The sequence below is a fragment of the Dermacentor silvarum genome, chromosome 3 (genome assembly GCF_013339745.2).
Source record: "Dermacentor silvarum isolate Dsil-2018 chromosome 3, BIME_Dsil_1.4, whole genome shotgun sequence".
NCBI lineage: Eukaryota > Metazoa > Arthropoda > Arachnida > Ixodida > Ixodidae > Dermacentor > Dermacentor silvarum.
The window spans coordinates 87451062-87476438 of NC_051156.1; positions in this window are offsets into that span (position 1 = coordinate 87451062).

Genomic DNA, 25377 nt, shown 5'->3' on the forward strand with positions numbered 1-25377 from the left:
AAAATTCCGTTCATTCCGTGTCCAGGCTTTTGAGGTATAGATATTTGTGCACTGTAGCCAACCGTTTCATTTCAACCATGCTGCTTATTCTTTCTTCAAAACTAATTTTGCTCAGCGCTTGTCCGACTTCAGAAGAAGCGCAACTCATGTCTCCCTGCATTGCTTCGTTTGTGGTTTTATATTGGGTGAGTGCCTCGTCCTGGTCACTTCATCTCTGTATGTCTTAAGTCAAGCGCCTCTGCTAACAGCTGCGTTTCGCGAAATAGCTCAACAAAAGAAGCCGGCAGATCCCACGCCCTGTGGGAATCGATGTTATGCGAAGTAGTGTGCGGAGAGTCTACCAAGGTTAACGAAACAACCATGAGAGTACCACGACGTAGGCGGCTCTTTCACGACCTCATGGCACGCGCATGTCATGTCATTCATGTCATGAATCCTCAGGAGTCCCTTTAGCTACACCTAAGAGACCTTAAGGCTTTCGCCTTAGTCATACTCATGACTATGACTTCGACCATAAACCATAGCCTTTTCCTTTACTTTGTACCACATCCGAACCCATTCCATTGGTTTTTGAGTGTTAATCATTTTTTGATGACTCATTCTCATTTTTGCTGAGTCATGGTCATGACTACCGGAATCCTTTAGTGTTTCCATCACTTAGTGGCCACGTCCGGACCCATTCCAGTGGTTTTTGAGTGTTAATTTTTTTGCTAAGTCATTGTCATTTTTGCTCAGTCATGGTCATGACTTTGACTTCGACCATCATCCTTTAGTGTTTCCTTCACTTAGTACTCACTTCAGAACCCATTTCAGTGGCTTTTCAGTGTTAATCTATTTCACCAAGTCATTGACATTTTGCAGTCATGGTCATGGCTATGACTTCGACCATCATCCTTTAGTGTTTACTTCACTTAGTACCCTTGTCAGAACCCATAAGAGTTATACTTTTTTCGTCGAGTCACTGTCTTTATGCTGAGTCATGTCCATGATTATGATTTCTACCATCATCCGTTAGTGTTTCCTTCACTTAGTGCCCACGTGCGAACCCATTTCAGTGGTTTTCGAGTGTTCATCTTTTTCACTGTATCATTGTCATGACCTACATGACACGCATGTCATGACATTTATGTCATGACCTATCACTTGTGCTCCTCATACACTCCTGTCATACTATGCATATTTTGGTACCTATCAAGTTAACGAAACGACCATGAGAGCACCAAGACGAAGGCGGCTGTTTCATGACTTACATGACACGCATCTCATGTCTTTCATGTCATGATATATCATTTATGTTCGTCTATACTCTTGTCATAGTATGCCAATTTTGGTACATACCGAGTTAACGGAACGACCATGAGAGCACATTAATGACGTAGGCGGCTGGACAGACAGACAGACAGACCAGACCAGACCAGACAGACCAGACCAGACCAGACCAGACAGACCAGACCAGACCAGACCAGACAGACAGAACAGACAGACAGACAGACAGACAGACAGACAGACAGACAGACAGACAGACAGACAGACAGACAGACAGACAGACAGACAGACAGACAGACAGACAGACAGACAGACAGACAGACAGACGACAGACAGACAGACAGACAGACAGACAGACAGACAGACAGACAGACAGACAGACAGACAGACAGACAGACAGACGACAGACAGACAGACAGACAGACAGACAGACAGACAGACAGACAGACAGACAGACAGACAGACAGACAGACAGACAGACAGACAGACAGACAGACGACAGACAGACAGACAGACAGACAGACAGACAGACAGACAGACAGACAGACAGACAGACAGACAGACAGACAGACAGACAGACAGACAGACAGACAGACAGACAGACAGACAGACAGACAGACAGACAGACAGACAGACAGACAGACAGAACAGACAGACAGACAGACAGACAGAACAGACAGACAGACAGACAGACAGACAGACAACAGACAGACAGAATACAGACAGACACAGACAGACAGACAGACAGACAGACAGACAGACCGACGACAGACAGACAGACAGACAGACAGCAGACGACAGACAGACAGACAGACAACAGACAGACAGACAGACAGACAGACAGACAGACAGACAGACAGCAGACGACAGACAGACAGACAGACAGACAGACAGACAGACAGACAGACAGACAGACAGACAGACAACAGACAGACAGACAGACAGACAGACAGACAGACGACAGACAGACAGACAGAGACAGACAGACAGACAGACAGACAGACAGACAGACAGACAGACAGACAGACAGACAGACAGAAGACAGACAGACAGACAGACACAGACAGACAGACAGACACAGACAGACAGACAGACAGACAGACAGACAGACAGACAGACAGACAGACAGACAGACAGACAGACAGACAGACAGACAGACAGACAGACAGACAGACACTGTCAAAGTAGTATATGTTCGCCAAGAAATGATTTGCATTTAATACTTATGCAGACTGATTATTGGCGACTTATGACCGGCTTTGTCCGCTGTCGAAAGTCATTGTTGGAATGTGTCGCGCGCACAGTAAGAACTCTGAGGGACCCGCAGTGAAACCACCTTACGCGTGCGCAGCCTTAGGTGCACGAATAGGCAAGTACGTGAACTTCACTGGGCAGCGACAACGCTGGGGTTCTCGTTGGAGCCTAATAGCGGAACCTGTTTGTGTAGTATCAGCAAGCTCCACTCACAGAGCAAACATCAGGGTTTAAATACCCAAAGCCCAATGTGAGCGCTTATCACGCGCTATCCCGTTTCAGAGTGTGTTAAGTCTCGTGTGAACCCCGCACCTTTTTTTTTTTTGAGCTGCGATGGTAAATAGAGGCCGCTGCAACGCTGATTTTAGTTCCTGGACGTGGCGGTTGCCTGTCTATGTGATGACTCCATGGCTGAAATAGGACTATAATTCCTTGAGACCTTCGCATAGATGATGCAACAAAATTGGCAGTATATCAAAACCCAACTAGAGGAGGATGGCATAGTCCGCGTTGGTGCATAACACTAAACAGACGCAGCGTCGGCGCCGTGCTGACCCGTCCTGCGTGCATTTGTCTGGTCCGGCATTTTCTTTACCCGTAGTTGGGCAATCAAGAACGCTCTATCTACTGATGTACTGGTATACTTACTACTTGCAGGTAGCGGGAGCACGTGTTTGAAATCGGGATAATCTTTAGGCGACACTTCAGCAACATACGAGTATCCTCACGGAACGCCACATGGCCGTATCGTTACAGGCGTGTGTGTCTCTTCTCTTTCGCAGGTTACTCTAACGGATATTGTTGCATTTGCACTTTTTATGCCATGTACTGACGCACCGAGCCACTAGTTTACTGGTACCGTCGTAGATTTATTAGATTTCTTAAAAAGTTCGTTACTTTCTTCTCTTTCCTGTTTTGTTCCGATGCCACTCACACGAATGCGATCCAGGGGTTGCAGCTGGCTTTGTGAGACAAACCGACTTGTATTCGTGCTTTGCCAACGAAAGGGCATTGACCTCTGTGCATGCAGGTCAGTCCAGTGTGCGCGTCGAGGTGTTCCTGTCGCCGAACCCTGCGAGTCCCCAACGAAAACGGCGCGAGCAACGGTTCCAGTACAAATCCAATGAGGGCTCGATTTCTGTGGAGAAACTGCGCCAACTGGTGGGTTACGCCGAACACTCGGTCAGGCATATTTGCCAGAAAGTTTAAAAGGACAGTTCCTACTTTCATTGTAGAACTATGTCGCAGCCAGCTTTCTAGCTTGAAAACGGTGTTCTTCTGCATGTAAGAAGAGCCGTTGTGGTTTGCCCAACGGCTGTGGCGTTCCGCTACTTAGATGTAAAGGTGGCGGCTGTTGACATTATTGGAGCCATTACTTCTACGCAAACGCAAATTAAACTGCGCGCTTCAGGTAGAGAACGAGCACTAGACACGTAGTTTGCCTGGTATGCTGCATCGGCGTTGTAATGCACTTTTGTATTGCGATAGCAATTATATGGACAATTCAAGCGGATTTCTGCCGTCGGCGTCGCCGTGAGGTTCCGTATAAAGTACAAGGGCGATAAAATAGTCGCCGCGCGCCGTATGTGCGAGTGAAAGCGCGTGGGGGATGAGCGCTATCACGCAGAGCGAAGGCACGGCGGAGAGCAAACGCGACTTCCGTCGTGCGATAGGCCGTGGGGGTATGGGAAAGAGAGGGGGAGGGGCGACGGCTGCGGCACCAAATGCGTGTCTTGCAACCGCGCGCAAGGGGAACTGGCCACTCAATCTCCCACGCGAAATGAGGAAAACGGGAAGGCAGCGCGGGAGGGAGGGGGGCAGCTTCTACTCTGCCAACAACTTCACTTGTACTTTGCGCCGGTGCGGGCTGTCGCGCGCACCATATCTTGAAAGCACCATATCTCCACACGGCTCTGTCCTCTTGTTGCGCTGTGCATTCGCCACTCAGTGTCCGTTGAAGCGATAGACCGTACGAACCTTCGTTCGCTGCGGCGGCTGCGCTTGCTGCCAGCATTTTGACAGTGGTTGTCTGCGGTAATCTATTGTGATCTATTCATGTTTGCTTATGCGCGCTGACACGACGATTGTTAATTCAGTTAGTTAGCGAATGTATCCAACCAAGTTTATGCAGTCGATAAAACTACTATCCCTACTCCGAATAGCTCTTTACTAATTTGCTATCGCAATTGATGCTTCGCCTTTCGGGCGAAACTTACACATTTTTTTCGCGGTCGTCACTTAGCAGGTATCGCGTTACCTCGCATGTGCAATGCGCAGGTCGCGTGCAATGCAAGTGTGGGTAAAACTAACCCGGAGCCCTCCACTACGGCATGCCCCATAATCAGAACTGGTTTTGGTACCATACACGAGCACTCTTACGTGTATGGTCGAATCATTGATGGGGACCAATAAAGTTTTCTCTTTTTTACGACTTTTTGAAGAAAAAACGTCACAGTTTCACCCCAAAGGCGAAGCATCGCTTGTGATTGCAAATTAAGTGGACAGTTATACAAAGTAATAATAGTAGTTTTATCGGCCGTATATAGTTGTAAACATAGGCACACTAACTAAATTACCAAGCATGGTGTCACGCGCGCACAAGCAAACATGAACGCATCTGACTTGATGACCGCAGAAACTTGCTGTCGAAACGCTGGTGTGACTTAGCGCGCCAGCAGCTGCGAGCGAATTGAGCTTCGTGCGGGCGCTCGCATCAACGCGATCTTAGCCGCAAAAACACAGGGAGGGCGGATTCGGCACCCCGCAAATGCCTTTCAAGATACAGCCGCGCGGGCGGCCGCTCGCGGCGCAGAACGACCCCTCCCCCGGAGCCTTTCGGCCCGGCGGGAGCACGCGGCCGCAGCAAAGCGCGGCCCCTCCACCTCCCTACCCTCCCTCCGGAGTGCTGTGCGCGACTGGAAGACTGCGTACTTCCTTCCCGCTTCCAGCCCTTGCGTGTGCGAGCCGCGATTGCCGGCTCATCGTCGTACGTTTTCACACGCACATACAGCGTACGGCGCGTGGTGACGATTTTATCGCCCGTGGACTCTATACAGAACCTCACGGCGACGGCAGAAATGCGCCTGGAGTGTCCATATAATTGCTATCCCAATAATAAGTAAACATGTGACAGCTACGACAGACGACAGCAAAGCAGGATGAATTAAACTTTAAGAGCCATTGCTGTGTGACTCTCGCGTCAGATGTTTCTGTGCTCATAAAGTGGTAAGAATCATAACACAATTTTCAGCTACGGCTTATTCCATCGCAGAGTTCGTTTGAGCTCGCTGTAGAGTGAGTAAATATTTGACGGTTTTTAGAATAGGGATTTAGCAACGGCACACAACAGCGCCTTCAGTGGTGCAAACATGTTAGCTCAGGCGCTGCTAAACACACGGGAACGCAGAAAGCGTTTTTCTCGGCAACCACTGCCTCGAGTTGGATGACGGTTGTTTTATTTAACACACGTTAATTCAATAGCTCTGACACTTAGCAAATTTTCGATATAGTCTAGAAGTTCATTCAAAAGAAAATCAGTGAAAATTGCATTCAAAACTGTAAAAATTCTTTGCTCTTAAACTTAAGCATCAAGTTTCCGACTCTGACTCAGCAATGAAAATTCGTTTCACAATGCTGCAAACTGCAGTGTGATACACGAACCTTACAACTGTAACTCTATGCAATCAACTGGTGTATTACATCATCTTTTCAGTATGATACCACTACAGTGCAAGTTTGACATTTGCAAAAAGTTCGTAATCATTGTAACAGTTTGCCCTAAGTAGTAAATTGATATATCACTTTTCTTTCTGCTTGAGATGCTCTAAGGGGAACAGTTTAATGAACTGCGATATCTACTTTGATTCAGAGTTACGGATTTGTTAGATGCTTCAATCTTTTGGGCCTCTAACCTATCTTCGCTAATTTTATAAAAACCTTGAAGCTATAAATCAATGCACTGGTTGCTGGAGGTACTAAAATTTTACGTTCTGTTTCAAATACAACACATTTCATTGAAATCTGTTCAGCGGTCATCTTATAAAAACGTTTCTGCGTTTTATATGCATTTGAATAGGGAAATTGGAGGCGGTCCCAAGCTGGAGCTTATTCCTGTTAAGTTGGCAGGTTTTTGAACAACAAGGTAACCGTGATCAAGACCAACCAGCACATGAATACCCGCCATAAGATCACATGAATTACCTTGTCATTTGACATGAATTTAATGACAGCCGCTATTGCCAGTCGAAATCAAATGCCTATACTGTGGGCACCGTGCATAGAGGGAAACATTTTATTTCCTTCTTTTGTTCAGAGGTCCAACATAAATTGTCTTTGAAGGGCTTTTATACAATGTGCAGCTCGTGAACCCCCAATACCAGATGTTTCAGTTAGATACCGCGACTCTAGAGAAAACTCGCAGATACACATAGTGTAAATAAACGTCTGCAACATCTGAATGTTCTCCTGTTGCATTTCAGTCCAGCCATAAACCCGACCAGGCCGTGGATAAATCCAAAAGGTTATTCCTCGTGCTTCCCGGTGTCTCCTTCCTGGTTCTCCTAATTGTGGCCTCGGTCGCTTACCTGATGATGACTCGCCCTCGGGTGAATGAGAAGACGACCGACCAAAACTTCTGCACCAGCGGTGGTTGCGTCGAGCACGCGGACATCATCGGTCTGAGTGACGTCAGCAAGGGTGCACACAAGAGCAGCCCGTGCGATGACTTTGGCCACTTCGTCTGCTCCGTCTGGGAGGCGCGTCACAAAGAGAACATCGTGCGCAAGCGCTTCACGCAAAGCGTCGTGTTGGACGCCGTCATGGACCTCATCGTCAGCCTGGAGAAGTTCAGCGGCCAGCGACATGCGTTAGATATCTCGCAAAGGCCCGCACGCATGATGGACGCCTGTCTCACAGACCGTCCCACGGATGACGAGATGACCCTGAACCAGCTCTTAGACTTCATGCGCAACACCAGCTTCGGGTTTCCCGAGGAGGACGTCGACGTAAGCAACTACTCTCGCCCGCTGCATGCGCTGACCGAACTTGCTTACAACTGGGCCCTTCCCCTTTGGTTCTATGTCGACCTCATCATCCCTCGCAACAGCACAGCGGCGCACATGACCATTTCGCTAAGTCGTTCGCCTTTCGGAGATCTTTATAACAGCCTGCACGAAGCCCTCGTGGTGTATGAAGATGTGTACCTGTGGTACGTGGATACGCTTACTGCAGCTGTCTATAGAGGCAACGTAAGCGATTCGTTCCGGCAGTTCACTCGCGAAAGTAAGCTTCTGCAGACGAACGTCTTCGCAAACCTAAGTGGCTTGATCAGGGCGCAGTACCACAACCCAATCTTGCTGACTGTGCAAAGTTTGCCGTCTTTCGTTGTAAACACCTCTGTTGAACATTGGCTGGAAGCCCTGAGACCCTTAGCCCTGAGACCCTTAAATCCGGCCATCAGCGAGCAAGCTGTAGTGTACATCACGGACAGGGAGATGCTCGTTGTCATGAATGCACTCTTTCAAGCTTACTCGGCACGAGATATTTACCTACACGTCAACTGGTGGTTCGTACAAATTCTCGGGTCCTTAGCAAGCAATAATATATTCGATGGTTTCCGAAGAGATCCTGAGCGTGGCCATCTTCTTCAGAAAATAGTTTGTTCGGTTCAGATGATTTTAAACTACAACGTTATATTGGCCAGCGAACAGCGCGCCCTCCAGAAGCCCAGGATACGCGCAAATATAGTAGATACTTTATTCAATGTACACAGCGTTGCCGCTTCCAAAGTGAATTCCGCGATGGGTGCACGCATGGCTTTGCTTCTGGAGCAAATGAGGCCCTTCCTATGGCCCCCAGAACGCCACGCCAGCGAAGATGGTCTTCTACGACTTTACGGAAACGCTACCATCGACAGTGAGGAACAAAATTTTATCCAACTCTGGCTTTCCAGAGCGGCCAGCTACCAACAGTCGTGGGCTTCCGTGGAGGAGCGTTCATCCGACGCATCCCTCTTTAGAATGGACACCTCTTTGGTGGCCTCTCACCATATCGTGCTGAAGACGGTCTCACTGTCACTTGCCCTGCTGAAGGCACCGTTCTACTACCCGGACGCTACCAGTGCGATCATCTATGGTGGCGTCGGTTTCATCTACGCCACTGAGCTCGTTAGAGTCCTCAACAGCTTGTCCTTGCTGTTGGACGGTCGCAATAGCATCGTGCCGTCCCCCGAGGCGGGTTTCTCCCAATCCTATGTGTTTGCGCCCTATTCGTGCAGTGGTATGGCAATTCCGGACATCTTTCCGCGGTACATGGGTTTAGAGCTCGCATATGCCGCGTACCGCCAGTTCCGCAGCGACGCCGAAGACAAGCCCCTCTGGAACGCCAAGGAATACAGCCCGGAGCAGGTTTTTTTCGCCACTGTCTGCTACGTCATGTGCGACATGGACACAGGAGCAGACGCCTGCACCGCATACATGAAGCACTTTCCGGAATTCGCGAAGGCGTTCTCCTGTCCACCTAGGTTCGCAGAGCCGCCGTGCGACATTTTCAGCTAGTACGCCACCTTCTTCACCGTCTACAGCATCGCCTGCTACGAGGCAACGGAGCACCCTTTAGTTCCCGAAATAAACAATGGAGACCTGATAAAAATGACTCAAAGGGAATTACGGTGAAGCCCGAGCAATTTCCGGCACACTTTCTTTGCGGTCTTTTATCTGCATCAAAATGCTACAACTCCCTGTATGTTTGAGGAACTAGACTTCACTTCAGTCTTATTGGCAATAATTCTGGTCAGCGAGCGCAACGTCGCTTGAATGGGCTACGTCAGACACGGGATGGATTAGCGATTCGATTCGTCTTGTGAGACTGTACATAAGTGCAGTAGGCCAATTACGTGAATTTGGATGGTATGTGACAAAATAATGTTGATATATTTAAAACGCTTGTTGTCTGTATATTCTAGAACATTAGCTAACGAAACTTCGTTGCCACTTCTGTAAATGTACCACAGGTACATGCGGACCCTTGTGTTGGAGGAACCCTGAGGGTTTGCGTGATTTTCGTATTTCCAGAGTGAATTTGGCTATGTCGCACATCGAGGGAAATTTTTCGCTTGAATGTCAATCATGCCTCTCATTGCGCATATGCCGCGCCTCAGAAGGTCTTCGTAATAAAGAAAATGGCAATATCTGAGCTTGAACCCTAAATAACAGCAACAAGACGCTAACTTTCAATGTCATAAAAGTCTCAATTAGCCCGCACATTTCAAATTTTGCTACGCATTGCCCATATATTGCCTCTATTCTCGGAGACGCCTACTACAAGTAAGCATAAACGAGCATTCATGCACTAATAATTAGCAACGATCATAAGTAAGCGAGAAAAGTTAGCTTCGCCACCAATTACACCATTACAATGTAATCACCGCTTCGTTTAACATTCATTACATTTACTTTTATCATTGTATTACACCATTACAATCACCATTTCACCATTGCCATTAATTTGCATGGCAATGCCATTGTACTTAACCTATTTTCACCAAACGTAGTTTAAGTTTGACGTAGAGTACTCTCGGCACACTTGCAAACACGGCTGAAAGAAGGTTTTTTTCCACATGCTGTATTTACATGACGCGTTGGCAAACAGGAGGCTGCACATTTTAAAAATTGTTTTAGCGATGAGACCTCCTGTATCTTCAACCCCATATGTTACATATTTGCAAACAGAAAACATGTTTAATTTATTTATTTATTATTTATTTATTTATTTATTTATTTACTCATTCATTTACGCGATAGTACAAGGGCCCCGCGACGCAGAAAATCCGGCGTCGGCGGCGCTGTCTCCGGTCAAGAAAATCGTCTCGAGCCACGCATTCCGATCCACGCAGGCCCTCCGCGTGGCACAGATGCGCTACTAAACTAATTGAATTTCTCAAAGTAAAATACGTCACAAATATTCGTAAAGTACGACCTGCACCATAGGCGCCGACTACGGGGGAGGGGGGGGGGGGGGCGCTCGAGCCCCCGCCCCGGAAATCCGAAGCCTGATGACCTCTGACACTACCGTCAAAACGCTGGCGTATGAAAGTGCGGCACCAGCAGCAGCAAGCAGTGATCTTCGTACTGTCTATCGCTTCAACGGAAACTGAGCGGCAAATACACAGCGTACAAAGGTATTAGCCGTCTGCGGATCGCTTTCAAGATACCGCGCGCAGATTACCGCCAAAATAAGGCGCGCGACCCGCGTATGTAGTACTCCCCAGGCGCAGGGACAGCCGCAGTTAAAGTCCCTATATAGCCGCAGTCACTACAAACTAGCAGATACGCGCCGCGCTTGTCCCCCCCCCCCCCCCCCCCCCTTCTTCCCGCTTTTTCAAAGCGAACGCTTTATCGATAAAGTGACCGCGCGTTCAAGACTTGTACTTTGCGCATGCGCCGCTGCCTTCTCCTCTGAGCCTTGCAAGAACCCTAAGCTTAGCGCGCTGCCACTGCGCCGTCTATAGTGATGTCTTGTGAGCATTAGCAGGAGGCACCTTCGCGTTTGAGCAGGTGGAGAATCCGAGATAGGAGAACCAAGCGAAGCGCCATTGTGTCCGTTGTGGTTTTCATGCGCACAACTTTGGAAATGTAGAGGACTTTAAAAAGCTCGCTGGTTTTTCAACGAGGTAGTACCATCGTGTCCAGACCCTTTGGATGCGCCTCACTCGTCTCACTTGTGAAATTAAGCGAGTGCCTGCCCATGCAGACAAGTTGACAACTGACGTCTGCGACCTGATCGGTCCGAACAGGTGAGTGAAGTCTTCCGTTATTAACGCATACCCCTTCGAATACTCGACGTCTTTAGTCGAGGTTCACTGTCGCAGTAAGCGTCGTCAGCACGAAAGCAATGTGAAGTGCATCGTCATGATACTTTGACTTGCGTTTACTATAACACTATACGCGCGCGATCGTACACGGTTCTTTATGGCAGCCTTGCGCATCTGGCGGCGTCAAAGTCGGCTACCACGTCAGCAGGAGCGCAAGTGCCCGCGCTTAAGCCACCCAGAGTGACCAAAAGTGGTCGGCGCTGCTGATTCGAAAAATTGTTCGATCTCGTTCTAATGGAGGGGTGCGTCTTTATGAACATTGCGTGGCGGTAAGTTTTAATAAAAGGAAAAAGTGGGAGCTATCGCATAGTTCTGAGCCGTTCTGTACCAGGACGGCAGTGTTACAGAGAGAGTGCTCCTACAATAAGCTATGTACGAGGTATTCAGTTGGCAAAACTTATCAGGCGCTAATACGAGCCGAGGAGGCAGTGAGGGAACCTTCAGGAACAAGTGAAAAGTGAACGTGCGTGGTTTTGATTGTGTAAGGCAATTACTGTGTAAGACAACTACTGTGTTTATGTAAGGATCGTGTAGGCGCGGAATGCTTGATCGCGTAGAGAATCGGCCTTTGAGGATTATTCGTTCTCGCAAAATTGGTTTCCAGTGGCAGATCTATTATTCCAGTTTAAGAAATTGAGAGAATAGCCTTTAAAAATAGCAACAGTTTGCTCAAGTGGCAATAGATTGACAAAATGGCTTTATGTGTAGCTTGAATAATGTATTCCAAAATGTATGGTCATGCTGCACAACGTATTCACAAACATGCTAACAGCCACACAACTTATTTCTATTTTCACAACAGCCGTGATCTGCACCTTTGTGGTAGTTCTTTAACGTGTGACACTTTGTTCAGCGTCCTCATGCCGCTCCCGCGCCCGAAAAGTCATTCCTGTGTCAAATTATGAGCCCGAGCTCCTTCGCAGTGAAGCCAGCACACATTGCCATGACGAAAGTTAAAACGCGCATGCGAGCGCCAGCAACGAAAGTGGGTAGACACTCAGGCGTAAGAAAAAGCAAGCTGCATATTCGCTTGGCGCATCGCTCATCGAAACAATTCGTTTTCGCGGCTCGCGGCAAAAGAAACGCGCCGACTGCGGTTTAATGTACCGCGGTGTCACGGCGCCTGTAAACAAAGTAACTGCACCGTCTGCATGCCTGTGAGAGATCTATCATGGCCCGGTGGCACTTTGAGGGACTAGGAACAGGAGATAGAGCGTGTTATCTTATGCCACCGTCGTGCGGCAGTGCGCTCAAAGAATTAAAATAACATGACGTGTGGATGTAGGTCACAAATGTAGCGCCTGCATCTTCTTTTTACTTGAAACGTCTTATCTGCTTTATATTTTTGTTTGATGGCAATAATAATGTAGCTGCAGAGATCGCTAGTGTCTGGTTATTCGCGACCGATGATTATACTGTGATATTTTTGTTTGTGTTCTGCTTTTTTATTTCAAAAAGAGAAAAGTTGACAGCGCAGTAATGATGACATCGCAAATTGGACAGCGCAAACAAAAATATCGCAGTATAGGGGGTGCATCATCGCACAGCACGGTCAAACCGGACGTGCGCGCCTGTCAATGGTGATAACTGGGCGGCGTGGTGCTGCCTCTCGAAACTGAACCTGAATGTGGATCGGGTCGATGCAAAGTGAAATTAAGAGAGAGAGAGAGAGAGAGAGAGAGAGACGTTTATTAAATTATAAAAAATAGAAAATTGTGCATGTGTGAAAAGGCAACCCCAGTGGTCTTTCCGGTGAGGTGCCCAGATTTGGTAAATGGTTTTGCTTCTTATAAGATAGATGAGCAAGCTGTCATATATAGCTTTGCGGTGTTGAGGGGTCCCTCTTGGAAGGATCCAGTCATCGAGGGGGACGACTGAGCTCTGCAGCCCAGCAAGGCAGATTCTTCGCAGTGAGGATAGGCCATAGCAAGTGGTGTCCTGTGGCTGGCCCATCCGTGGTGCAAGTTCCACAGGTAGGGTTAAGCGACTTGCCAATGTATTGAGCTTTGAACGCAGGCGTGACTGCCGTGCCGGTGCGTAGACGGCGGAGTGCCACGCGTTCCCGGCGTGGAAGCCCAGGAGGGAGGGGGTCATGGCCTTCGGGCAGAAGCGCTTGTAGAGCATGTTTTCTTAAGAAACGACGAACTAATTTTAGTTTCGTCGCCGCATTCGATATATTTTCAAGGTGAGCGTGGCTTACGGTACGCTTCGCTTGTGTTTCACTTGTTCAGGTATTGCGAAACTGCCGTCTATAACGCACTTATAGAAGTATGTCCCTCAGACGCCAACGGTGCGTAGTCAGCTTGGCTACAAAGGCTCAATTGCATCGGCAGCGAAGTGAAGATAGCGTTCTGTCCAGCCGATTCTGCGTTCTGGTAGCTCAGTGAGCGTCCTGCGAGCGCGCACTATCACAACGGCCAACTTAAGAAAACGTCATGGAATACCAACTCGCCTGAGCCACCAGCCTTGCGTACTGTATCTCGACATAACAATTGTTATCTATAGATCGTGCGGCATACTTCAACTTCATAGCGCTCTCGCTGCGCAGATGTGTGCAAATTTGTAGAACACGATGGTCTCAACGGGCAATAAACATCGGGCTAAGGAGGTACGCGGTCCTCTCGCGAACCCTGACAAAAGTAGAATCATTCGAATCACACTGCCCCGTGTGGAGGAAGTTAGGTGGCGCCAACCAGTCAAGACGCCTTCGGATCGAGCTCCGACAATTTCATGCGCTTCGCCGCTTTTCCTGCTACCAGCCCATTGACAACTTCATCCTCGGATAGAGATTAGCTCAAGGAATCGCCGGATGCCCTCCCTTTCCCAAGTGAGCCCATTTTCTGAATTTCACGAGAGTTTTTCGCCCAACCACGACGCTACGCCTAACGCCGGAGCTGAGAGACAGTCCTGAAACATAACCCCCTCCCGTCGACGGCGGCCTCGTTCCGCCGCATGCGGTTGCCTGCCACGTGCTGTCACGTGCCATAGAGGCCCACGTGCAGTAGGAGACTACTCGCTCACTGATAACGGACCTTCCCCCGTCTGCCCCCTAAACAGAGCAAGCCAATATAATGGAAACTCAGCAAAACGAGAACGCTGCTGAATACGATTGGACGTTAATTCCAAACAAGAACAATCTTACCGTCCCCCTGCACCCTACGGCACTCCACACAGTCGTGATTCGACTGCAGAGTGACGTGCACCTCCCTCAACACAAATTACGTGACATCTCACAGGCCGTACGGCAACCAGCCCTCCTCACACCACACGAAGCCTTGGATCTTTCGCTGCCTATCAAGCCACGAAGCAATATAATCGTGATCAAGACCCCAAGTTCAATAGCAGCGAAGAAAATCGCTGCCATATCTCAACTCACACTTGGGCGAACCACGCACATTGTCAAATCATACATAACCGAACCGAGCAACTCATGCATGGGGGTCATCCACGGAGTGGACGCCAGCGAACCGTTAGAGCACATGATGCCGAACTTGGACACATTTGGACCCACCATACTAGCCATCCGGATGATGGGCCGGGCAGAGACTGCTATTAAATTTGAAGGAAGCAACGTACCAAAGAAAGTCAGGTATCATCGAGCTATGTTCCGATGTCTGCCCCACCACCCCAAACTCAGCTCCGTTCCTTATGCCTCATGTATGATCATTGTGCTAACAACTGCCCCGCCAAATCAACTGTTACCAGATGTCGTGACTGCACGAGACAACTCTAACAACCAGGAGAACAACACCAATGCTTTCTCCTCCGTCTGCCCTACGGTGGAGATGATAAGACCAACGATCCCAGCTGCCAAATCAAGAGAGAAAAAGATCATAACAAGACGAAACGAGCCTACTTACAACGCATGAGACTGCGCAACCAGCAGCAGCCTCCATTTGGTTCCAGCGCACCCGACAACGCAACCTCGACCGATTACCATGGCGAATACCATGCAATATTATCGCACGGACAGAGACTACAAACAACGCAGACACAACAGCCCAGAAGAAGCAAGAAAACATGTGACCTAACGCACCGTTGTTCCAGCCGACGACATCGGCAAAGGCTTCACAGAGCGTGCAACGACCGGCCTCGAGAAAAAGCTCTGCGCCCCGCCCACAGACTTGGAAAACCGACACAGCCAAGTCAACTGGTAAGCCAAGCACTCCTTTCATCCCACAACCTCTTTCCTTCCATACCCCAACTTCACAAGCGCACTCTACTACTCCCATTTGCGAAGCACCACAATATCAGCAACACATCCTACACGCCCATTACCACACGACACCTTCAATCCTAGAGTCACGTCTGAACAAATCAGAGACCCCGTTATCGCGCTTTGAAAGCATAGAAAAGAAACTCGACTGCCTCACCGACATTGTCAAAAAACTTGCCTCGGCCTACGAACGTCATGAAACGCGCCTGACCGTGATAGAACAACGAGTAGACCGCATGCTTAAGCGCCTTCTCCCAGAATAGGATATTAGCTGTGACGGCATGGACCACATATCTCAGTCGCAAAAGACGTAACTTCCTGACGACCCTATCGACCCCTCCAGCACCAGTATAAGACCGCAAAGGTCGCTAATCCATGGCACAAGTAACTGACGGAAAGTTTTGTGTTTGACAGTGGAACTGCCGCAGTTTCGGTAACCAAAAAAGCAAAATGACACAATACTTCCTGAAATCGAAAAATCCCCCACATGTGTTACTTCTACAAGAGTCATACAGGGAACAGAACATCCCGGGATACAAAGCTGCACACTCAGCGCACAAAGAACACCACCAACCATTAATTTTGACGTATGTAAAACACAAAATTAAACACTACACTGAAATAGCACTAGGCTGTTTAGTAAAGTATGTCTTAATAAATGCAGTATACCCGGACAACTTACAACGACCTGTCATGCTATACAACGTATAGAATCTACCAAAATCCACGTACATCCTTAGCCACATCTTCAAGCACGCTAAAAAGGATGAGAGGACACATGACAATTATTTACATCATAGGAGACTTTAATGCACACAACACATCATGGGGATACAAGGAAAATACGGAAACGGGAAGGTTGCTGGAAGACAACATAAAGAAATTTCAGTAAACAGTCCTTAACACTCCGGGCGTAACAACTCACACAGGGGCGCACAATCAAGCTTCTACTATACCAGACCTCGCGTTGCACAAAGTACAATACGCTACAAGTTAGGAGAACAGCCTCGAAAACTTAACTAGCAACCACGACATAATAAACACCACTATGCACATGACGCCTCGAAGGCGTCATGCTACACTCACCTTCACAAATTGGGACACATTTCGGAAACTGAGGCAGAATGTCACTCACACAGGATCCGACATAGCCACGTGGGCTAAAGGCCTCATAGAAACTAGGACAGTAGCTACAGACACGCATATAACTTCAGCGCCGGCAGACCGGCCCGACCCGCACCTCACACGCGTCTGGAAAAAACTCAAAACGCTTTTCAGAGCCTTATCTAAGCAACTGCGTAACAATCAGCTTCGTAAAAGGGCAGATGATATAACAATTCAAGCGATCAATCATGTCGAGGCGCTCTAACAGACAGAATGGAACCACATTTGCGACACCATCAGCGAATACGTTAGACAAAAAACGCACGTGGCATCTTTTGCGTGCCCTGCTCGGCACAAAGAAACACGTAAAACTTCCATAGAGAAACACGCCAGCGTACAAGGTATACACAAAACATTCGAGGAACTTCAGACCCTTTACATGCCTGCGGCACATCAGTCACTGCACACAGACTACATGCCCCCCCCCCCCCTCGAACGACAACATTGACGGCGACTTCCCTATGGCAGAACTAAACATAGCATTATTACAAAACATTAGGACTACGGCGCCGGGCCCTGACGGCATCACTTATACTCTTCTGCGCAATCTGCCTGATGGAGACGAGGAAACGCCGCTCTTGCACATAAACGAGCAGTGGAACCTGGGAACCTTCCCAGACGAATGGAGAACATCATACATTACCGTGATCCCAAAGCCAGAAAAAAAATCCATGCTTTGCAACCTCAGACCAATATCCTTAACGAAATTTGTGGGCAAAACAATGGAACGGGTTGCATTGAAGAGACTATAGAAGGACACCTGGAGAACACGAAACATTTTCCGCACCAGCTCATAGGGTACCGCAAGAACATTTCCACGCAGGACTTATTTCTCATACTACAGAACACGTTTCGGCAGCCATGGACAGCGCAGACCCAAGCACTTCTCGCAATAGATATAAAAACGCATTTGATAATGTTACACACGATCACATACTCAAATGGGTTCACGACACTGGATGTGGCACCAACACGTACAATTACATACGCGGTTTGCTCAAAGGTAGGACTGCACGCGTGAAGGCCACTCAGTCTCTTTCCTTCCTCGTCAATATTACCCGTGAAACACCTCAAGGACAGATTATATCGCCCACCCTCTTTAATATGTGCATCATAGCGCTATCTAGGCAGCTATCCACAATCCCCAACCTTTATCATACTTTCTACACCGACGACATTACCCTATATGCGAAGCCGGATGTCCAAGGGATGTCGAAACAACTCTCCAGGAAGGCGTAGACACCATAGTTGACAACTTAAACAAAGTCGGACTACAACCTTTAGCAGAAAAGTCGGAACTCCTCCTCATGAATTCAACACAATACCAAAAGAAAACAAACGCCCTGATACAACTCAAGCTATTAAGCAAACAGATACTAAAAGTGACATCGTGCCGGATACTCGGATTCATCATAAATCACAACAATGCAAACTCTAACGTTATACAATATCAAAAATATTGCCGAAACCTCACGCACCTAATGCGACGGATCATTGGAAAAAACACGGACTTAGAGAAGAACAAGCAACACAGCTCGTGACTGCACTCGTGTATAGCAGGCTTCTGTACACCGCCCCGCTCCTAACGTTAACACGAACACAAGCTCGAAAACGTGAATCTTCACTAACACCGTTCACAAGGCCGCTCTGGATCGACCGATATACACCTCAATCCAGCGCCTACAACACACGGTCCTCTTTCACACTGAGACAGACAAGTAGCGCGCTTGTCTTTTGCGAAGGTGTGACATCCTAAAACAAGCAGGGATCGCCCCCATCGAGCTGACGCCAGTTAGTCAAAGCCCTCAGCTACCACGCAACATTGCATTTCCAAACATACCAAATATATGACGCCACACCTATATGGCGGTCGACGTCAAGCGCAAGCAAAACATCACCACAGAGACAGAAATTGCACCACGATATACACGGACGCCACACGGTCTAACATGGGATCATACGCGTATGCAATACACGCGGACAAATAGCACCGATCACCCGAACAGCTGGGCCGTCTTCCCAATGTTACTAGACTAGCTTCAGTTGTAAAACTCGGCGGCGTTGCGCGGAACCGCCACCCGCCCGCGCCTTCATGCCGCTGCCTTCGCACCCAGCTTCACTTCCCCACTCGCCAGCTACGCGAACTGGCTGGACGAAACACCCGGTGCAGCGTTGGTGTATTCTGTGGTTGGTTGTTGACGGCGGATTTCAGGAAGCATGTCATCCGCGAAACTAGCTTTCGCCGCGTTTGTTAGGGATATTAGCAGTCGATGACGACGTGCTGCGTTCCTGACTGCAACAAGCGGCTATGGAACGATGTCGATAGTTCGGCGCGCCACTTCTTGTGTACTCCCACAAATGCGACACTTCGCTCGTCGTTGAACAGAGCGATTCCTCGTGCCGACCGGGAACTCTCTGCGAAATCCATGGTGTGTGGTTTACACTTTCATGAGCAGGACATCTTAAACTGTTTGTGGATATTATCAATGGACAGACGGTTGAGGTGCTACGAGACAAGTGGACACTTGCCGAAGGTGCAGTGCCGAAAGTGTTTCCGAACCTTTCCTCGTATCTGTCGAACCCACCGGTGAAAAAAAAAAAAAAAAAACGCCAACGAAGAGACATGTTTGGTGACCTGTTCTGGGCCATCTTAGAAGAGCTGTCAGAGAATACGATAAGTCGTTTTGGGCGCCCCTTAGGCTTTCAGGAACTGAGTGGACGCATCATTAAATTTTTAACAGCGGATCTGTTTAAGCTTTTTGCTTCCCCGCGTAGTGTTCGCAAAAATTCGCCTAGCGATGACGTCACTGCGTACAGCTGCGCCTGGCATCACCTTGCGATAGCCAATCAATAGATAATCGATAATCTATCAGTAAACAATAAATTTCGGAAAATGCTGTGGATGACTTGGTAGTGCTTAGTCTATCCCAAATACGTGGCCAATACCTAGCGATGGCCTATCAATAGCTAATCGATAATCGATAAGTAATCAAGAAATTCGGGAAAATGCTGGGGATGACTTGGTAGTGATTCGCCTAGCCCAATTACGTGGCCAATACCTTGCGATAGCCAATCAATAGGTAATCGGTTGTCGATCAATAATCAATAAATTCCGGAAAAGCATAGCCCGTAAGGCCAGGACCAGATAGGTGCCGATCAGCTGCGCTGTTTCTTTAGGCTTGCGCCACTTGTGCAAGCTACGCTAATTTTTAGTTAGTCACGCGCATGCATACACGCATACCTTGCAGGAACCTTGCATAAAAATGCATTCTTACGCAAGGTTCCTGGAGCAGCCGGCGGGGATCAAGTCTTGAAGTAAAGGCAGCGAGGAAACGTGCCAAGCTGCTGTAGGTGGAGTTGGTTTCCACGTAGGCCCAAATCATTTGCCTAGACTATGTCCCTTCTGACAGTTTAAGTCTTAGCTATATATAGGGGCATACAATTGTTTTTTACTTCGCTTTCTTCAATAAAGCACTCATTGGTTTACAAGAACGTGGTGCTGTTAGTTTTTGTGGGTAATTTGGTCTCGCTAGCTGGCGTATAACTGCCCCAGACCAAAGTGTTAAGCAAGTAAAAGCAGCGAGAAAAAGTGCCAAGCTGCTGTATGGGAAAAGTAAACTGCGTGAAAGGTTTAGACGGCAGGAAGAGCCACACGACACTTAAAAACGCGGCTTCTGCGCTTCGTCGTATGCGTTTCTTCCTATCGTGCAGTTTACCCTTCTTTCAGTATGAACCCGATATATCTTATTGCTGTATATGGATACCGCTTTCGCATGGTATCACTAATTCGTACTATACGGAGAACGCCAGCGAGCGTGAAACACGCGCAAGTTGCCCGTCCGCAGGAGCTCAAGACTGCGGCAAGGCGTCTGCAGTGGAGCGCGATGGAACGGCGCCGCCATCTGGCGGCTGCCCAAGGAGTGGCGACAGCGGCGGTAAGCGCACGGGCGGAGAGTTTTACAACTGAAGCTAGTCTAGTAACGTTGCGTCTTCCAACCCTCCCAACATAACATCAACATCTATACCGACTCCGGCGAAGCTATTACTGGAAACCCACGCCGACTACTGGAAACCCACCTATATGACATTCTAATAGAATTCTGCAACAACAACCCGAACATTACAATCACCCTGCGTTGGGTGCCTGGTCATGCTGGGACCGAGAGAAATGAGTTGGTTCATCAACGTGCCCGCGAAATTAACCTCCGGGCACCCTCTATTTCCTGGCCAAATCCAACGACAGTGGAAGACGCCGCCACGTACAAAAAGCAAATAGCTGAACGCTACAAGAACATCAGGGAAAACCGCACTAATTTACCCCACTCTCACCGTTCACTAAACAAGGAAAAAGCACATGTCCTTCACAAAGCTCTACAACTTCGGATGGCGTAGTACAGCTCACTGCCCCAACTGTCAGGAGATAAGGGCAGATACAGAACACATCCTGGACTCGCGTAACCCTGCCATTACCTCTCCTTATTTCCCTTACTCTACCCCTCCTTCCTGGAGGGCTTGGCTTCACTCGAACTCGGCGGATCATAAGCCTGCTTCAGCGGAGCAAGCGCTCTTCTTTACTGGCCTTAGTGCTGGCCTTAAATAAAGTTTCTTCCTCCTCCTCCTCCTGCCCCGTGTAAACCAGAGATGAAATCGAAGCCACAGAGTGAAAAAGTTGCCGCAGGTCAATGTGATGCGACGGTGAAGATTCATAACTGTGGCGATGGCCACGACGGTTTCAGAATATTGCTGCCGTCAATGTTCACGGCCCGACAAATCGTCGCACTTTTGCTAATTATAACAAATTTGTGCATGTAGTGCACCATTATGTTTTGTTTAATATTGTGTCTTTAAAGAGCGGCGTACGAGAGCGAACTCTTTTAGGCCCATAAAAGAGTTCGGATATCACCATTTGCTCGAGGAACCCTCACCAAAAATCACCGCTCAAGCACTCCGTACACAAGGTTAACCAGCGAAGCGGAAAAGTGCGGCCTCTGTGTTTATCTCTGGTTTAATCCCGACGGTTCATTAAAGCCTTTCTCAAATATTGGTTAACTCATTGTGTTTCTTAATGAGATTACACACACGTTCGGCTGCGACGGAGAGAATGACGTCACTGATCGTATGCCCGCAGTCCACCGTTGTCGCTTGCGTTCGCTGTCTCGAGTTTGTTCGGCGGCTTGGTTAGCAGCACCCGCCTGCCGTTGCCGCTTGCGATTCCTCAAAATTAAATCTGTCCATCACACATGCCAATTAATGGCTCATACCCCCTTCCATCGCTGTACCCGAAGACTTCAAGTCTACTGCATATATGATCATCTTCATTAATCTGGCTACTACAATTGTATTCTTGTATACCCAGTTGTATTCTTGCATTCTCGTATTCTTGTATACCCACTCCTCTCTGTAACGCCGAATGGCCCTAAGAGTAAATAAGTGAAATGAAATAAATGAAATGAATGCAATGGCTCATACCCCCGTAAATGCGGCCTCCGACGACAAAAGAGAAGTGAAATTCTACGCTGGAATGACGAGCGGAAACCGAGCCATCTGCGCAAGAAGACGACGACGAGGAACGTGGGAGCACTGACACGAACGCATTCACGAGGTCGCACCGTGGGGCGGCAACGAGCCAGCTGTGGAAGACGACGACGACGCTCGAGCCATTGCTGATGATGATAGTTGTCGGCGTAGAGCCGACAAGCGGACGAATCGGCTAGTCATATACAGCTTCGCTGAAACACCCGGTATATTCCTTCACCCGACTACTCGAAGCTACTCGAAGTGGGCTATCTGTGATCATGCAATGCCTCATTGGCCATTTTTTTTTCTTTATTTTGCGATTGCCCATTCCTCTCTGTAATGCCTGTAAGGCCTTGAGAGTAAATAAATGAAATGAAATATCCGGAACATGCCGGCGACCAATGGGGCCCCAGAGACACACGCCCAGTGGCACATACGATGCATATGCGCGGCCCACGCGTGGAGGGTGAGAAGGTGTCCACAGAGATGCCCAGTGCGATTGGCTACAAAACCGAATGACGAAGTGGACGCACCTTCATGCTGCGCTCACTCAGCTCTGTCGGAAACATGGCAGCGTCCTGCTTCCCCTGCTGGCATGGGCGCTGTGCGCTCGCACACAATCCACACCGTGGGGCATACACTGGTCTTAAAGGTACCCACAATAAGCGTCGAGGTGAATCCTCTCTTTGTGCGCTGCCGAACGCCGATGGTTTTCCTTCGGTGTCGTCTCGCGCCCCATCGAAATGCGACACCTGCAACGTCATTGGCGGTGCTCATCGCTCCTGGCCTTTGAAAGGCGTTCACGCGGGGTGACACACGGCAATCGATTGTCTCCTTTCTTTACAGCGAAGCTGTATGTGGCGAGCCAATTGGTCCGTCTGTCGCCAGTACGCAATGGTTCGAGCGTCGTCGTCTTCTTCCACGGCTGGCTCGTTGGCGCCCCTCGGCGCAACCGCGCGAACGCGCTCCCGTGTTCGTCGTCCTCATCTTTTTCCACTGATGGCTCCGTTGCCGCTCATCATTCCAGCGTAGAATTTCGCTTCTTATTTGTCGTCGTATTGGGGAGACCGCATTTACGGGGGTATGAGACATTGCTTAAGGGGGGGTATGTGCCATTCATTGTCATACGCGACGGACAGATTTACTTTTGAAGCAATTTAATTTTGAAGAATAGCAAGCGACAATGCGACAACGGCGGACGGCGCGCATATACTATCAGTGACGTCGTCCTCTCTGTCGCTGCCGAGCGTATGTGTACCCTTATTAAGAAACGCAAAGACGTAACCAATAATTGAGAAAGTCTTTAATGAACCGTCGGGATTAACCCAGTGATAAACAACGGGGCCGCGCGTTTCAGCTTCGCTGGTTAACGATCTGTACGGAGTGCTTGGGCGGTAATATTTGGTAAGGGTCCCTTGAGAAAAGGGATCCGAACTCCTTTATGGGCCTCAAGGAGTTCGCTCTCGTGCGCAGCTTTTTAAGGCCAAAAAGCTAAGCAAAACACAATGGTGAACTATATGCAAAACAATTTTATAATTAGCAATAGTGCGACGATTTCTCGGGCACTCAACTTTGACTGCAGCAATATTCTGAAACTGTCGTGGCCATCGCCACTGTTACGAATCTTCGCCGTTGCGCCACATTGACCTACGGCAGCTTTGTCAGTCTGTGGCTTCAACTCCATCTCCGGTTTACACGGGGCAGTACGATTCGAATGGTTTTCAAAGGTTGCCTGTGGCACATAGCACAATTCAAGTTCATGAGCTGGTCTACTCGAAGAGGCGGACATCACTTGCACAAATAATTAACATGCATAATCGACTAATTACCAACAGATCGCTAAATATGTTTTTTTAACTTATTACCTTATGGTCCGATATTGGAATTTACAAATTCTAGCCGGGGAGTTCGCAAAGCGGATTCACTTGGAACAAATTTTCAGGATGGCACCAGTTCGGAGGTATTAATTCCCGAATTTTGCGGAGAAATGCATTGGCGTTCCAGATACTTTCTTAACAAAACGCTGTTTTAGGCATTCAAGCACAAAGCTAACTGGAATGCGAATGCATTTCTCCGAAAAGTTCGGGAAGTAATATCTGTGCCTCGAGCGGCCAGTCGCGCGGCAATATTGCCTGTATTCGCGGGCTTCGTTCACATTCGGATAAACACTTCTATGCCGCACGTATTGAGCACTAGAAAGTTTTATCGGTAGTCTTTCATGTTACTCTACAATTTTCTCATTGACACTTTTCACCTAATTATATTTTAGAGGTTGATAAGTAATTAAGACTCATTATGTAATTAGGCGGATTGCAAAAAAAAAATAATCTGAGTGTCTCCAAACGACGGAAAACATTACCTTCGTACCGTCCAGCTACATGGCATTTGCATATTTTAAATGTTCAGTGCCAGTTACAAGGGACACCGTGTACAGTCATTTGCATACAAGCATGCATGTATTTTTTAATAATTAAATAAAATTATCCGCCAGCCAGACTCGAACAGAGGACCTCTAGCACAGAAGCCCGATACCGTAACCATTAAGCCAAGCATGCTTTCAATCAATCAATCAATCAATCAATCAATCAATCAATCAATCAATCAATACTTTATCTTATTTACGAATGGTTTCTTTTGCATCTTAATTTAACTTATCTTTTCAACGTGATATTGCTCGATTCTTTGTCTACATAGTCCACACTGTAGGTTTGTGCCATTACCAAGAAAGACAGTATCCTCAACAACATAAACTTCTTCTTCATACCCTAAAATGATTCCCGTGATACCAATAATCCACCGAATCAGGTTACCCTCCTTTGACTATACTTTGCTGGATTTATTACCACAAAGCTTGGAAGTGGGCAATTCAATTACATTTATATTTATAGAGAAAAAAACTTTTTATAGAATCGCATTCGAATCGATCGCCAGAGTGTGTGACAGCGATAGTAAAAGCAAAGCCCCTGGAAGTGGCTTGTGTTAATTTGTGTGTACTGTGCTGCGCGACCCTCTCGTCGAGGTTGCGTGAGGCTCTGCGGAGCTCCGCCCTCGACGACCAAACCGGGGCGACCGAGCACGCCCGTGAGGCGGC